This window comes from Chaetodon trifascialis, chromosome 17 (genome assembly GCF_039877785.1).
Source record: "Chaetodon trifascialis isolate fChaTrf1 chromosome 17, fChaTrf1.hap1, whole genome shotgun sequence".
NCBI classification, from domain to species: domain Eukaryota; kingdom Metazoa; phylum Chordata; class Actinopteri; order Chaetodontiformes; family Chaetodontidae; genus Chaetodon; species Chaetodon trifascialis.
This window is the reverse complement of record NC_092072.1, coordinates 24,166,554-24,183,320: the sequence shown is the minus strand read 5'-3', so window position 1 is coordinate 24,183,320 and position 16,767 is coordinate 24,166,554. Positions and strand designations below refer to the sequence as shown.

Below are 16,767 nucleotides of genomic sequence, written 5' to 3'. Positions count from 1 at the left end.
CATAGTGCTCCTTTTTTTGCAATTATGTGCCGTACTGACATTAGTTCTAACTTTTCCTTTTTTCTCTTTTTCATGACAATGCGTTTTCCCTAATTTACTGTGTTTTATTTCTAATTAAGTAGCTATTGATTACGGGCAGGTTTGAAAGTATCTCAGGGCATTTCTATCTTTTTATTTATTTATATATATTTTTTCTACTTTATTTTGGGGTATCCCGCGGTGGGTGTCATTATTTAGCCTGGAGTTTGGACATTGTCTCGGGCGTCTAAGCTGCTATTGTGGTCTACTTGAAGATGAGATACGCAGTAACTGCGCTTAGTATGCTTGGTGACTTCATCTGGGGCAGTTTTATCCTGTCCTTTGGGGACAGGATTAGGGAGGGTAAATGCTGCAACTTTGGGTTGTTGTTGTTTTTGGAATTTTTATTTGACTATTTTTATTGTGTTGGGTGGTCGGGGTTCAGCTCTCCTTATATGTGGTATATCTGCCTAAACTTTATTGATTTTATTACAGTTACATTTCAGCCTTACACTTGTTATGGCTGGGACGCTTAAACTCATAACCTGGAACGTCCAAGGAATTGGTCATGTTATTAAAAGGAAAAAGATTTTAACGCACCTGAAAAAACAGAAATCTGACATCACTCTTCTTCAAAAAACAAGATTATCTGACTCAGAACATTTGAAACTCAAAAGAGATTGGGTTGGCCACACCTACTTCTCCTCCCACTCACAAAATAAAAGAGACACAGCTATTCTCATTAATAAGAACCTGCCTTTTATCTTGGAACATGAAGAAAAAGATCCAGAGGGTAGATTTATATTGATCACAGGCTCAATACTGCAACAGCATATAACTATTCTCAATGTTTATGCCCCGAATCAGGACTCCCCTCATTTTATATTATGGATTATTTTAATGTTTAACCATTACTGTAAAGGCTTAGGTTTCCTAGCTGGTGATTTCAATTGCATAATGAATGCTGCTCTGGATATGTCCTCCTCCGCAAGTATAGCAAACCCAAGATCCTCGAGTATTCTCCATAGTCTAAGTGCAGACACTGGTTTAATAGATGTATGGCAACAGATAAATCCTAATGTGAGAGACTATACATTTTATTCACATCCTCATAATTCGTATTCCCGACTTGATTATTTCTTCATCCCCAAACAATTTTTGTATGCAGTTCGGACTTGCCGCATATTCTATTGTCTTTTCAGATCATGCACCAGTTCATTTGTATATTGATCCAGCATTTAATATTCCTAAGACCCCATTTTGGAGATTTAATACATCTTTTTTAAGTAAGGAGTTTTTCTGCAGCTTTGTCCGGAGTAGCTTATTACAGTTTTGGTCTGATAATAAAAACTCTCCGGTGTCCCCAGCTATGATCTGGGACGCAGCTAAAGCCACTCTACGTGGCCATCTTATTTCATACACCTCTCATCAAAAGAAATTAAGAGATGGTCATAGGAAAAATCTTGAAAAAGAAGTTGCTAAGCTAGAACAGGTACATGAACAAACACCTACAGCTTCCAGGCACTAGTATCTGTGTGATGGAGCGGCTCCGTCACTGACGTTGGGCAGCGCACGCACACACATACGCACGCACATAGGCACGCAAACGCTTTCATTCACACGTCCCTGCTCACTTTCCCCGTCTTTTCAATAATTAAAAATATCCCATAGCCATTTCCCTTTTCTCCTCCGTTTCTGTAGCACGGCCAAGGGTGCACACTTGGTAGTTCTACCTCTCTTCATACATATATTTCCACATGTATTCATACCACCATTTTATCACCTACCATATGGAGGTGTGCTGCGTGTCCATTCTACTATCTCCCGCTGTCGTAGTTTGGTTGGCCAAACAGGGGCGTAACTGATTGCTACATTAAATAGTCTGTTTTAGTCTGGTTTAAAAGGAGGCTGCTCGGCCCTGGATGGGTAGTCTTGGCTTGGTTACAGAGGAGGTAACATTGCTTGATCTCCAGACTGTGTGAGTTGTTTCTTTGGAGGAAAAAATACTATTGTGAGTTATTGAAGGAGCTGCACGGTGGCGCAGCAGGTAGTGCGCGTGCCTCACAGCAAGAAGGTTGCCGGTTCGATCCCCGGGTCAGGCGGGGCCTTTCTGTGTGAAGTTTGCATGTTCTTCCCGTGCATGCGTGGGTTCTCTCCGGGTACTCCGGCTTCCTCCCACAGACCAAAAACATGCTCATTAGGTTAATTGATGACTCTAAATTGTCTATAAGTGTGAGTGTGAATGTTTGTTTGTCATTACATGTGGCCCTGCAATCGGCTGGCGACCGGTTCAGGGTGTACCACCGCCTCTCGCCCATTGTAGCTGGGATAGGCTCCAGCCCCCCGCAACCCCGAAAGGGATAGGCGGTATAGATAATGGATGGATGGTTATTGAAGGACTTTTTTTTTTTTTTAGAATATTATTTGAACTTTGTTCTATTTTCTTTTTGTCTGTTTTTCACTTTTTGTAAATATGTTTGCACCTTGGGAGGCCGGCAAATAAATAACACCAACAGTATATTTTCGACTATGCCTGTGTTTTAAAGGAGAATCCCGTGACAATCTGCTAGGACTGAACTTAATATGGACCACACCCGTCATATCCAGAAGCTCCTACTTTTTACTAAACAGAGATATTATGAATTAATAATAATAAATCTAGTCGTTTACTTGCGCATCACTTGAAAAATCAGAACAGTGGCCGCGTCATTAATATGATAAGATCACCGTCTGGTAATGTTTCATGTGATCCACTGATAATTAATAACACATTCAGGGATTTTTATAAATCTCTTTACAGTTCAGCGGGAACTAATCCAAATATTGCTTTGTATTTAAGCACTATTTCACTACATACCATTGCGGAGGAGGATTGTTCCATTTTAAATGCTGCATTCACCCCTGAGGAGGTTTGGGCTGCAATTCAGGCCATGCCAAATGGTAAATGTCCAGGACCCGATGGGTTTCCATTAGAGTTTTTTAAGAAGTTTTGGCCAGAGATCCATCCAATACTTATGCCTGCTATTAAAAATATTTAACTTATAAAACTTCTTGGAAGCAGGCCTCTATCAGCTTGCTCTTAAAAAAGGATTAAAACCCTCAGGACTGCTCTTCATATAGGCCCATTAGCTTACTCAATGTGGACTATAAAATAATTGCAAAAATATTGGCCCGCAGGCTTGAAAACATACTCCCCAAGATTATAAACCCAGACCAGGCCGGATTTGTTAAATCCAGACATGGTACAGATAATGTTCGTCGTGCACTTAATATTATACATTATCTTGACACTTAGAAAAATCCAGCATTTATTATATCTTTAGATGCTGAAAAGGCCTTTGATCGCGTGGAATGGCCTTTTCTTTTTGCTGTGCTGTGCTGTGGCCAAAATTTGGCCTGGGCCCTAAATTTATTAATTTAGTTAAAGCCCTCTATTCTGACCCAGTGGCCGCTGTTAATACAAATAGTCTGATGTCTGAAGGTTTCCCAGTGCGCAGAGGTTGCAGGCAGGGGTGCCCTCTGTCGCCCTTACTGTTTACTTTATTTATTGAGCCTCTGGCTGAAGCCATCAGGATTAATCCTGACATACACGGAATCATAGTTGGGGAGGAAAGCCATGTCATTTCCTTATTTGTGGATGATGTCCTTCTGTATTTAAAGGATCCTGAAAAATCAGTTTCTGCTGTTCTGAGTTCCATAACCTTTTTTAGCACCCTGTCAGGCTAATTTAGGAAAATCTGTTGCTTTACCCTTACCTTATATTCCCCAGAATGTTTGTATACAGTCTCCCTTCCAATTGTCAGAGTCGGGTCTTAGATATCTAGGAATTTTTATTTCTGCCGATTTAAACAAGTTGTTTGACTTTAATTATTCCCCTTTGATTTACAAAATTAAAAATGACCTGAAAAACTGGTCTTCTCTACCAACTTCTCTCCTTGGGAGAGTCAATGTAATAAAAATGAAAATCCCCCCCCCCCCCCCCCCATTTAAATTATTTATTTCAAAATCTCCTTTGTTATTTAACTGCATCATTTTTCAAGTCTTTGAATTCTCACATCTCTTGTTACATCTGGAACAATAAACATCAGAGGGAACCCTGATCTCCCAGTACAGCTCAGGAGTATCGGTTTGATCGAGTGGTCTTCTAAGGGTCTATCAGATTTTGCAGGCATGCTGGTCTCAGACGCTCTAAAATCATTTGAACAAATAAGATCTGATTACGATGTTTCTCACAAAGATTTCTTTAAATATCTTCAAATTCGCCATTTTATAGATGGTCTTTTAAAAACCAACAAAATTCGTCTGAAGCTATTGAAAAAGCTACTGAAAATTCTGTAAAGCATGATTTCAAAGTTTTATGACCTATTGCAGTATTCAGATACCTCTGCTTATGACCCTTTAAAGCCACTGTGGGAACGTGATCTGGGGGTGTCATTTATTCAGGCGGAGTGGACAAAGATTTGCAATGGGATTTTTCCTAAATGCACCTCAATTTCTATACATGAGCCAAACTTTAAATTTTTCCACAGGATTTATTTCACACCTGTTCACCTCCAGAAGATGTTCCCCAACAGCTCAGATCTCTGTTATAAATGTAAAACTTATAAAGGTACATTTATTCACCTGTTCTGGTCATGTGACCGCATCCAAGTGTTCTGGAAAGGGGTTCATTATGTGATTCAAGAGGTTATTGGCAAACAGTTTACACGGTCTCCCTCATTTTATCTGTTAAATTACTCACCAGACAAGCAATTTGATACTGACACCAGAGCTCTCTTAGCAATACTTTTATATTTAGCAAAAAAGTGTATTTTGCTACGCTGGTCTGCACTGCAGATTCCCACCGTTGATATGTGGATTTCTCAGATATCAGCCTTGCTTCCACTGGAGAAACTAACTCACGAACTTAACCATAAACTGGACAAATTTTGGAAACTTTGGAAACCCTTGCATACTTTTTTACAGAGACTCTGACTTGTCGACTAACAAATAGTAATATCCGATCTTACCCTGTCATGACAGTTATTCCCTGTACCACGTGTCTCCGTCCATGCCTTTTCCTTGTTATTTTTGTTTCTGTTCTTGTTTTTGTGTTTTTTGTTTTGTTTTTCTTTTTCCCCTTTTTTTATTTATTTATTTTTATTGTGTATCTGTTTTGTTGCAGCACCTGTTGTTGGGGAGGGTATTTCTGTTTTATATCTTTATTTGTTGTACTTAAATGCAAAAATCTAATAAAAATAAAATAAAATATAGCATTTGGTAGAAACTGTGAATTTCAAAAAGCACACTGTAATTGTGTAACTACAAATAAACTGTAATACATTCATCCTATCCTGATGGACCTTTCACACATTCTATATTCTGTATATGAATTACCCTCAGGTAGACAATACAGAGCCAGTAAATGTAAAAACACCCCGCTCTAAGCTTTAATGCTCCTAACTTCTGTGACACTACTCAACTACCAGTCCAACCCCAACTTATTTAGTGTCTCAAAAGTAAGGAGGCATTGTGAAATTTAGTTCTATGCATTAGTTATGTTTTTTGTGATTTAATGCCTAATGCCGAATGTCTATAACTTTTACCTCAGAGGGCAATATTTTAGGTCTTTTTGATATGATTATGACTGATGTATTATTGTTTCTTTGGTGTACCATTGTATTGGTTTGTTTGTTTGTTTGTTTGTTTGTTTGTTTTTGCTGTGTATTTTGACTATGTAATTTCATTTTTTCAAACTTTCATCACACTATCATGCAATGGATACTTTGTCTGGCAAATCAGTCACTTTCCAAGAGTGCAAATTTTGTCAACAGTCATTGACTTCTATTGGAAAAAGTTATATTGGCACTGAAAATGTTCCACTGAAAAATAAAACAGATATTAAAAATGATCTTATTTTATTTTATTTTATTTTATTTTTGTTTGTTTTTTGTATGTCTTAGTCAGCTCTCAACTCACATACCACAAACGTTAAGTCTGTTTCACTGTGCCGTTGTTTTTCCAGATAGAATCAGGCTGGGTTAAAGTTAACTTTTAACTGACGTTAATACTGGTCTGACAGCAGTCTGCTGGAACAAGCAGGAACCTATAATGTCAGCTATCAGAGCTAAGTTAAGTCAAAGCTGTTGTATGGATTTTAATTCCTGTCTATTCATGCAGTTACAATTTGAGTACTTGGAGCAGAGAGAGTTAGAGAACATGAGAGACACAAGATGAGGTGGTGTCTTTGGATCAAAGATTGTAAGAGAAGAAAAATGAAGAGATCTGCATGCAAGTCATGGAGATGGTCACTGGTATTGAAGCTGAAAATTCGGCCAATACTTATATTGTAGAGATCAAAATTACGGACAACGTATAATTTGCTAAAATTTAAAGTCACTGCTTGTATATATATGAAGTTATGCTAACACGAACACTTTCAGATACCTCCCAGTTATTGGTGTTAATCTGGCACCTGGTGACAATTTGCTTAATTGTTGGACATACCCAATTTATTTAGCAGCTCTCCTTGTTACTTTACAAGATGGCAGGCCCCTCTAAGGTGACAGACTGCACGACAGCATGTTGTCCAGATGAAAGCCTAAGGGATAACCCTCTCACCCACTGCAAGAGTGATTCGGTGTTCCAAGTCTGTGATTACAAGAATATTGAAACTTTACAAGGACACAGATTAATTTAAGTCCCCCAAAAAGGCTGGTCATCCACATAAAACAAATGCACGAGAGGATTATGCGAAGGCTCTCGGAATCGGTTCAACACTGCAGCTGGAATTGCTCACCAGTTCAGTGCTGAACAGGGCAAGAATCTGTCACGGCACACAGAATCTTGCCGTTTAAGACAATTTGGAATCAAAGCCCACTCTGCAGTGACCAAATCTCTCATCAGCAGAACAAAAAAAAAAAGCTGAACTTGCCTTTCCTGAAGAGCATGTTGTGTGGACAGTGTTAGGATCCTACTGACCTGTTCACTCCTAGTGTGTCTCCTTTCCCTTTTCCTAGTGTTATTGTTGTCTGTCTGTTCTCCCCTGTCTGTGCAGCTGGGTGTCTCCCTGCACCCAGTCAGCTCCGCCCCCTCAGGGGCTCACCTGAGAGGCATGTTCCTGATTAGGCACAGTACATAAGGAGAGAGCCCTCCCCTACCTGTGCTGGATTATTCGTCTGTCCATGGCTGTGTCTGGTTGTTCCCAGCCTAAGTACTATGTTTCTGTTCCTCCTCTCCTTGTGAAGTTTGCTAATGCTAACTGTCCTTTAACTACCACTGGAATAGTGGTAACACAGTCGCCTCACAGCTAGAAGGTCCTGGGTTCAATTCCCACCTGGTGCACATGCCTTCGGTGCCTGCTGCTTGAGGAAAGGGGCCTTTCTGTGTGGAGTTTTCATGTTCTCGCTGTGTTCACCTGGGGTATCCTCCATTAAAAAAATAAAACTAACTAACAACTAAAAACAAACCTGACCAATGGTGACAGGAAGGAACTGGGTCCCCGGCACCGCTGTCGGCTGGCAGCCCACCGCTCATGGTCTGCCGCGGAGGAAGGACTACCAGGTTGGGTCAAACGCAGAGGAATTAATTTCACAGAAGCATGGCGTGTGCATGTAATGCATGTGGTTGTGCGGAGTGATCAATAAAGTATGTCTTCTTCTTCTCTTCTTCTCTCTAATCGTGTGCTCCTGTGTTACAGTGCCTACCTGCCGCTTCAGCGCATGCATGGCCTCAAACCCGCCTTGTTGGAGCTCCCTTTGTTCTCTCCCACTCCTTTTGAGTGCGCCTGTAGTTTATTAATTCTCCACTCCTTATGAGTGCCATCCATCCATCAATTTTCTCCCGCTTATCCGGGGCTGGGTCGCGGGGGGAGCAGTCTGAGCAGGGACGCCCAGACTTCCCTCTCCCCAGACACTTCCCCCAGCCCTTCCAGGGGGATCCCGAGGTGTTCCCAGGCCAGCCGAGTGACATAGTCACCCCAGCGTGTCCTGGGTCTTCCCCGGGGTCTCCTCCCAGTGGGACATGCCTGGAACACCTCCCTAGGGAGGCGTCCAGGGGGCATCCGATAAAGATGCCCAAGCCACGTCAGCTGACTCCTCTCGATGTGGAGGAGCAGCGACTCTACTCTGAGCTCCTCCCGGGTGACAGAGCTCCTCACCCTATCTCTAAGGGAGCGCCCCGCCACCCTGCGGAGGAAACTCATTTCAGCCGCTTGTATCCGGGACCTCGTTCTTTTGGTCATGACCCAAAGCTCATGACCATAGGTGAGGGTAGGAACGTAGATTGACCAGTAAATTGAGAGCTTCGGCTTTCGGCTCAGCTCCTTCTTCACCACGACAGACCGGTACAGCGACTGCATTACTGCAGCCGCTGCACCGATCCGCCTGTCAATCTCACGCTCCATCCTTCCCCCACTCGTAAACAGGATCCCAAGAAACTTAAACTCCTCCACTTGAGGCAGGAACTCTCCCCCAATCTGAAGGGAGCAAGCAACCTTTTTCCGGTCGAGAACCATGGCCTCAGACTTGGAGGTGCTGACTCTCATCCCAGCTGCTTCACACTCGGCTGCGAACCGCCCCAGTGCATGCTGAAGGTCCTGGCTCGAGGGAGCCAACAAGACATCATCCGCAAAAAGCAGAGACGAAATCTGGAGGCTCCCAAACCTCCTCCGGCCCCTGGCTGCACCTAGAAATTCTGTCCATAAAACTGATGAACAGAACCGATGACTAAGGGCAGCCCTACCGGAGTCCAACATGCACCGGGAACAGGTCCGACTTACTGCCGGCAATGCGGACCAAGCTCCTGCTCCGGTTGTACAGGGACTGTACAGCCCTCAATAGAGGGCCTCCAACCCCATACTCCTGGAGCACCTCCCACAGAATCACGCGAGGGACACGGTTGAATGCCTTCTCCAAGTCCACAAAACACATGTGGACTGTTTGGGCAAACTCCCATGAACCCTCAAGCACCCTGTGGAGGGTATAGAGCTGGTCCAGTGTTCCACGGCCAGGAAGAAAACCGCATTGTTCCTCCTGAATCCGAGGTTCGACTATCAGCCGGATTCTCCTCTCCAGTACCCTGGAATAGACTTTCCCAGGGAGGCTGAGAAGTGTGATCCCCCGAAAGTTGGAACACACCCTCCGGTCCCCCTTTTTAAAAAGAGGGACCACCAGCCAGTCCAGAGGCACTGTCCCCATCTGCCACGCGATGTTGCAGAGGCGTGTCAACCAAGAAAAACCTACAACATCCAGAGACTTGAGGTACTCAGGGAGGATCTCATCCACCCCCGGTGCTTTGCTACTGAGGAGCTTTCAAACTACCTCAGTGACTTCAGCCCTGGTGATGGATGAATCGACCTCCAAGTCCCCAGTCTCTGCTTCCTCTACGGAAGACATGACAGTGGGATGGAGGAGATCCTCGAAGTATTCCTTCCACCGCCCGACAATATCCCCAGTCGAGGTCAACAGCGCCCATCTCGACTGTAAACAGTGTTGACAGAAAGCTGCTTCCCCTTCCTGAGGCGCCGAATGGTTTGCCAGAATTTCCTCGAGGCCGACCGGTAGTCCTCCTCCATGGCCTCCCCGAACTCCTCCCAGACCCGAGTTTTTGCTTCTACGACCGCCCGAGCTGCCGCGCGCTTGGCCTGCCGGTACCCATCAGCTGCCTCAGGAGTCCTATGAGCCAGCCAGGCCCGATAGGACTCCTTCTTCAGCTTGACGGCATCCCTTACTTCCGGTGTCCACCACCGGGTTCGGGGGTTGCCGCCACGACAGGCACCGCCGACTTTACGGCCACAGCTACGGAGGGCTGCATCAACAATGGAAGTGGAGAACATGGTCCATTCGGACCACACCAGCTCGCCGCCTCTCACCGCGGGCAACTCCAGAAGAGAGTCCAGCCTCTCTCAAGGAGTTGGGTTCCAGAGCCCAGACTGTGCGTGGAGGTGAGCCCGACTATCTCTAGCCAGGTCCCGTGGGCAAAGACCCGGCTACCAGGCGCTCGCCAGCGAGCCCCAACCCCAGGCCTGGCTCCAGGGTAGGGCCCCGGTGACACCAATCCGGGCGACGTACACTTCCTTTGTTTTTTCTCTGTCATAAGGGGCTTTTGAACCGCTCTTAGTCTGACCTGTCACTTAGAACCTGTTTGCCCTGGGAGACCCTACCAGGGGCATTAAGCCCCGGACAACATAGCCTCTAGGATCATTCGGGTGCTCAAACTCCTCCACCACGATAAGGTGCCGGTTCAAGGAGGAGTGGAAAAAAATCTTTAACTGAAAATAAATTTTGCAGTAACTGGGAACTTTTAAAATTTGAATTATCTAAATTCCTAAGGACATACTATAGTTCAATCGCTAAAACAAAAAAAGCTGAAGAAGAAAACATCATCTCAGAAATAACATCCTTGACACAAAAAAACATTGCTACCTTAACTGAAAACAAGTCTCATCGTTTAATAGACCTACAGCTTCAATTAGATAATTTATATAGGTTAAAAGCGGAAGGGGCTTTAAGGAGTAGAAAGAGGTGGATGGAGGAAGGGGAGCAGAATACTGCTTACTTTTTCCGGCTTGAAAATTCTCATTCCAAACTTAACACTATACAAAAACTAAATATTGACGGCCAAATTGTAGATGATCCCAAAAAGATAGCTAGATGTTGCTCGGATTTCTATAGCAAACTTTATGATTCCAAATACTCTGAAGAACTTACCTGTCAGTTTATGGAATCTCTCACGAACACTAAGTCAATAGATCCTGACCTAAAAGAATCTTGCGACAAACCACTAACAATACAAGAGGTTATATCTGCTATTGATCATCTCAAACTGAACAAATCTCCAAGTACAGATGGTATTACCTCTGAATTCTACAAAACTTTCTCTAAACAATTGGCACCCTTCCTCCTCGCTCTCTTTTCAGAATGTATTCACAACGCATGCCTTCCCCCTACTTTGACCCAAGGACTTATAACTTTAATACCCAAACCAAAGAAAGATTTACTCCTTAAGCCAGTTGGCTGATGATACGACACACTTTTTAAAAAAATAGCTGTCAGATACCTTTACCTTATTGATGTGATTAATACTTTTTCTCTTGCATCAGAAAATCTGTGATAATGAATACCTATAACAAAGGTGGCCTCAACTCCCTAGATTTCCAGACCTCAAATAACACCTTTAAAATCAACTGGCTGAAGCATTTCATCAAAAACCCTTCCTCAATTTTGAATTTTATACCAAACTTTATCTTTTCTGAAGTAGGTGGCCTACGTTTTCTTCTATTGTGCAATTACAAAATTGAAAAAATCCCATTGAAACTGTCAAACTTCCATAAACAGATGCTTCTTTCATGGTCATTAATTTACAAGCACAACTTTTCTCCACACAGATAATATCTATGGAACAATAAAGACATAACACACAGAAACAAATCGTTATTTTACTCTGATTGGTTCACTCACGATATATTTCTGGTCCATCAGCTATTTGATTCCAATGGTTTATTTTTTGCCTATGAAGACTTTATTTCCAAACACAACATCTTAATTTCTGTTGTTGAATTTAATACTGTTATTAATGCTATTCCCTCTGGTGTCTCCTTGTTATTTAGGAGCACAGTGGACCAGGCCCCTGTGTTGTTAATAGATCCGACTGAGCTTGAAGTTGGCATGATTTGTTTCTCAATGACACGTAACAGCAATACATGCTATACGTGCTTTATTTCAAAGAGACATTATGTCTCTCCCCTATGTAATCACTTATTGGAATAACTTATTACCAAATCTTGACTGGGGAAAGATTTGGATTTTACCAACCAAATTTATGATTAACAATAAAATCAAAGAAGTATCTTACAAACTGATCCACAAAGTCTATCCCTGTAAGACCTTTTTTTTTGCAACGTTTTGGGAATTGTGATGATACTACATGCTCTTTCTGTCTGGGATGCCCCAAGGATGTCTTTCATTTGTTTTGGTCCTGTCCTTTCTCCAACAATTTTTGGGTGGATGTCTGCAACTTTATTTGTTCTTTTATTGAAAATGACTTTACCCTTTGTTTTGAAAATATTTTATTCGGCTTCTTCTCTTTTACACCCTCCAAACATAAACAGTACTATGTTATTAACCTGATTATTATTCTAGCTAAATGGCATATTCACAAATGTCGTTACATGAACAAAAATCCCTGCTTTTCATTCTTTAAAAATGAAACCAAACAATATATCAAGACCATCAAAGACTCAACTAACAGTAAAGCCACCAAGACCCTTCAGTTGTGTACTCTTTTCAGTGTCTTTGTGTGAAATTTGTCAATATGCAGGTAACCCCCTGGCAAATCATGTTCTTGTTCCTATATTGTATTGTTGAAAATACAATAAAGTTTGTTTAAAAAAAAAAAAATCCGGACCACAAAAAAATAAATAAATAAATAAATAAAATTTAAAAAAAAAAAAAAAAAAAAAAAAAGGAAAATCCAAGCTGAGCGTTAATGTAACAAGTAGAGGCAGAGGTGGATTGTGAAGAGTGTCGGGGGGGTCCCGGGCCTTGTTGATAAGGCTGACAGCAGACGGGAAAAACACAAACATAAGTTTGTACCACGTAACAAGGCAGTTTGCAACAGGAGTTACTGTTCAGTCGAAAATCCGGGTATATAAAGGAATACATTTTTTTTTATTTTATTACTTTGTCCTTTTGCATTCGATGTTGTCATTACTCATCCTGAGGCATCTAATGAATTCAAATAGCACATCATTTCTTATCATTTGTTCAAATCAGTCCAATCATTTGTTCAAATCAATCCAAACGAAAAAAATATATCCATGTTGAAAATGGCCATTATTTAGTAATGTTCCTGAACTTTCCCTGTCTTGAAATATACATTTAATTCATGGTGTTTCGAGTACAATTTGCTGTGTCATTTTTCGTGAGCGTCTATGACAGGCAGTATTCAGGACACCCAAAGCACGCCTTGCAGTGAAGGACCCGCTTATATATAATCCACGTGCGTCGGAGTGTTCAGCCTTTGGTGGTTGGGTCAGTTAGGGTGAGGGTGTGTGTCCCTTGTCATCAGACATTACGACGAATGGTAATACTTTATAGGAGACGCTGAAAGGTAAGTGTAATTCATTTTGAATCTTTTCCTCAAGATCCTTTAAGGCGAATGTAGTCGTCATTGGACGAACAGAAGTGTCTAATTTAACATTACATCTGTAATACTCAGCACGTGGTATGACGGTTAGACCGCACCCTAATGGGAGGATAAGGATCATAATCCATAATTAATTTGTAATTGAACAACGAAACAAATCGTAAACACCGATAACAAAGAAACTGTCGGTTTCGTGTCTGGCTTTTGTGTTAGACAGTAGAACGGCTGACAGGAAATGAAGTGTAAAGTCAAAATAAAAGCCAATTCGATAGAATGGCCATTCAGTAACAGAACATGCAAGCACAGGAACTGTAATTTAAGAAGGGAGGTAGTTAGCCTGAATAAATAGTCTAGTGTGTGCGAAAATGGACAGTGGTCCTTCCTAGATAGTGTTGTCTAAAATGGCCAGCAGAGAGCCCCACGTTTTTCATGCAGTAATAAATTACAGAGTAAGTATTTAATAGTCTATGATATGATTAAGCTAATTTTCACTTTCTATAGTTATTGCTCATTATTTGCTCTATTAAATGGTCACACAACATCAGCTCTGGAGTTTTCAGTCTTAAACTATGACATTAGGCTGAATAGAGGAAAAAAAATCAATCTGCCAAGTGGTATTTACCATTATTATTGATTTTCAGTAGGCAGGTTTTTTAGGGTGTTTACTTAATCAACAGCAAAATGATGATTACATATACTGTAGGGCCATGGGTTGTAAGTGGTGTGTGGCCATTCTCATGCATGAGAAGTAGAAGAACTGTCTTCAATTTCTGAGCTCTTCATTCTCTCTACAGACTACAGAATGAGTCTCGTCATTGAGTCTTCTAAGATGAAGGCTGAGTGTCCAAAGAACTCCCAGAGAAGAAAGTTTGCAGATGGATGAATGAGGTGACTGGAAACTGTCAGGGTTTTTAGACATTTTGGGCTAAGGAATGCAACTTTAATAGCTAGCTTTTGGGATAGCCCACACTTTTCATTGGATTTTTCATTGGTAACTCTGCTACTTTTAAGCAGGATGCAATAAAAAAGTAAAGAAAATGACAGATAAAAATACAAGCTTTTACACAAGAATTGGTTCATTCTAAAACAAATGGAAAACACTCCTGTTTTCTATAGGGTCGCACCCCCAATCTGATGCAGATGTTTGTTTAATGTGTTCATGAGACTTGAAGGGAACTAACAAATATTGAATGTTTTATTACAGCATAGAACAGCTTCATTGTCATGGAATTGACTGGCTCTGATGTTTCAGAAGCACACTAAAGATGGATGTAGCAGCTTCATCACCCTCCTCAGAGCACTGAAGGAACGGTTTAATTCTAGACTGCTGAGTACTGTATTCTGACCCTGAAGAAGCAGATAATCTGAAGCTGTGAACTGATGGTAAGTGTCAGGATGGTGTGGCACAGAATGATTTGCTGTGAAAACCAATATGCTACTATGATGATTCACAAGACTAGAGTCTCTGATTATGCAATGAAGCTCTTTCACAGTGCACTGATCATGCATATTACTAATTCTCGAAACAAACTTCCTTAAAATTAGAGCTGGTCCAATAATATTGTCTCTATACTCACCAGGTGTTTAAAGTAGGAGATGGAGACTGCTGTTCAAGGTAAATCTGGGGTCTTAAAGTCTCTGTTCTGTGCTCCTGTGATGTGGAATGATGAATTCATAGACTAGAGTCTCTGAGAAAATTATGAAGTTTTCATGAAGCCCTGACCACATAACCACACCAGTGATGTGGTATGTTTTAACATGCTTACTGCAAGTCATGTAGACCATATAATACTGCTAGCCTTTTTTTAAATTTTTACTTACAATAGTTCTTAGTATATATACAACATAGCCTTTGTCTTATTTGTTTTGTTTTTTTTTCTCCACATCACAAAATCACACATCTGAAACTTTAGTTGGTTGATCATTACATCATGTCCGCTTCAATGGAAACATTTTGTCCTGTGACACATGTGGACAAAGTTTGTGCTGTATTGTTTCAGTGGAATTTAGATTGTAGATTTCAAAACTTGAAAGTTTGGCTCAGCAGAATTACAGAAACGCTTTCCAATTTTCTTGTCATTCAGACATGCAGATTGCTGAGTACTGTATTCCGACCCTGAGGAAGCAGATAATCTGAAGCTGTGAACTGATGGTAAGTATCAAGATGGGGTGGCACAGAATGATTGCTGTGACAACCAATATGCTACTATGATGATTCACAAGACTAGAGTCTCTGATTATACAATGAAGCTCTTTCACAGTGCACTGATCATGCATATTACTGATTCTCGAAACAAACTTCAAAGATAGAGGTGGTCCATCAATGTTCTGTCTGTATTCACCAGGTGTTTAAACTAGGAGATGGAGTTTGCTGTTCAAGGTAAGTCTGAGCTCTAAAAGTATCTGGGGGACTCTAACGACCTAGTTGTCCAGGACCTTATTGAAGAGTGTTCATGGGGACTATTTGTTTTTCAAATTTTGAAGTGCGATTGCAGTAGATGGACTGAAACATCTGGCCATGCTGGCATGGCCCCTGAACTTTCCTTGTTTTTACCTGGTTGTATTAATAAACATGGTTGACTTCTCTTGTATCTTGTCCACATACTGACAGCAAGGAGTCTGCATCCTGTTTCCACAGCTGTAAGTACCAACGTCTCTCATGGTATTGTGGTTAGTGGTACAGCAGGGCTTAGAATGCCTTTCATCCCGTGGCTCTTGTCTGAGTTTGGTCAATGATGATGCAGTTATTCGGTTCGACTGATCTTAACTGAAGTCTACTCGCAGCGCACTGAGACACTCAGACTGTTGGAAGAATTGGTGTAAGCTAAACACTGGTATTAAAATCACTGATATTTCTGTCTTGTCAGGTAAGACTGCAGCAGCCAAGCTGGAATACATTTGGACACAAATGGACCAGGTTAGTAGTAATTTGACAGTGTTAAGAGACTTTGCAGAGTTTCCCTAGAGATTTGAGGACTTGTTCTTTTACGGTGAGTGCATTTTTCAGTGATGTGATGTTGTGCCTAAGATTTAATGTCCCTTCACAGGTGCTGCAACTTGTGTGTTTGGACCACCACAAGCTTCGGAGATGGTCAATATATAGCCTCCAGGAAATGGAAGCATTCATAACTGTTGGGATACATTGCTATTCATTTAAATGTCCAGTGTGTAGAATTTAAGGGATCTATTGGTAGAACTGGAATATAATATCAATAATTGTTTTTCGTTTGTGTGTAACCACTGGAAAACAAGAATTGTTTTCATTGCCTTAGAATGAGCACTTTTTATATTTACAGAGGGAGTGGGTCCTCCTTTATGGAGTCAACAATGTTAAGCCATACTCTTTCTGCACTCGCCCAGAACGGACAACCAAACACTGGCCCTAGAAAGTCTTTCACATTTTTAGTGGCTGCTGTATGTTCTACATATTTGGAAGGAGATGGTGAAGTGAGGGGTATTTAGTTGGTTTCAGTCTCACGAGATGCCACTGAATCTACTGAATACGTACTGGTCCTTTTAAGAGTTGTCCCCTGTCCTGTCTGTACAGAGCCCCCTGCTATTGAAATGGCTTTAACCCTTGTAATGCAGGTGTGCTTAAGGAAATTTCAAATAAATGGTTGACAG

The 16,767-nt window shown here is 41.6% G+C and overlaps 1 long non-coding RNA gene and 1 other non-coding gene across 3 annotated transcripts; both read left to right on the top strand.

The window, feature by feature from the left end:
* The first annotated feature begins 13,012 nt into the window (after positions 1–13,012).
* Positions 13,013–16,763, top strand: LOC139346409 (uncharacterized). Of its 2 annotated transcripts, XR_011603252.1 has the most exons (7): positions 13,013–13,107; positions 13,938–14,031; positions 14,348–14,526; positions 14,724–14,758; positions 15,228–15,783; positions 16,023–16,060; positions 16,191–16,763. It is a non-coding gene; the product is annotated as an uncharacterized lncRNA (long non-coding RNA). The 2 variants fall into 2 exon arrangements; XR_011603253.1 differs by lacking the exons at positions 13,013–13,107; positions 13,938–14,031; positions 14,348–14,526; positions 14,724–14,758 and having other exon boundaries at positions 15,030–15,295; positions 15,489–15,783.
* On the top strand, positions 14,803–14,868 carry LOC139346428 (small nucleolar RNA SNORD52). Its single transcript, XR_011603255.1, has one exon. It is a non-coding gene; the product is annotated as a small nucleolar RNA SNORD52 (small nucleolar RNA).
* Positions 16,764–16,767: the final 4 nt, after the last annotated feature.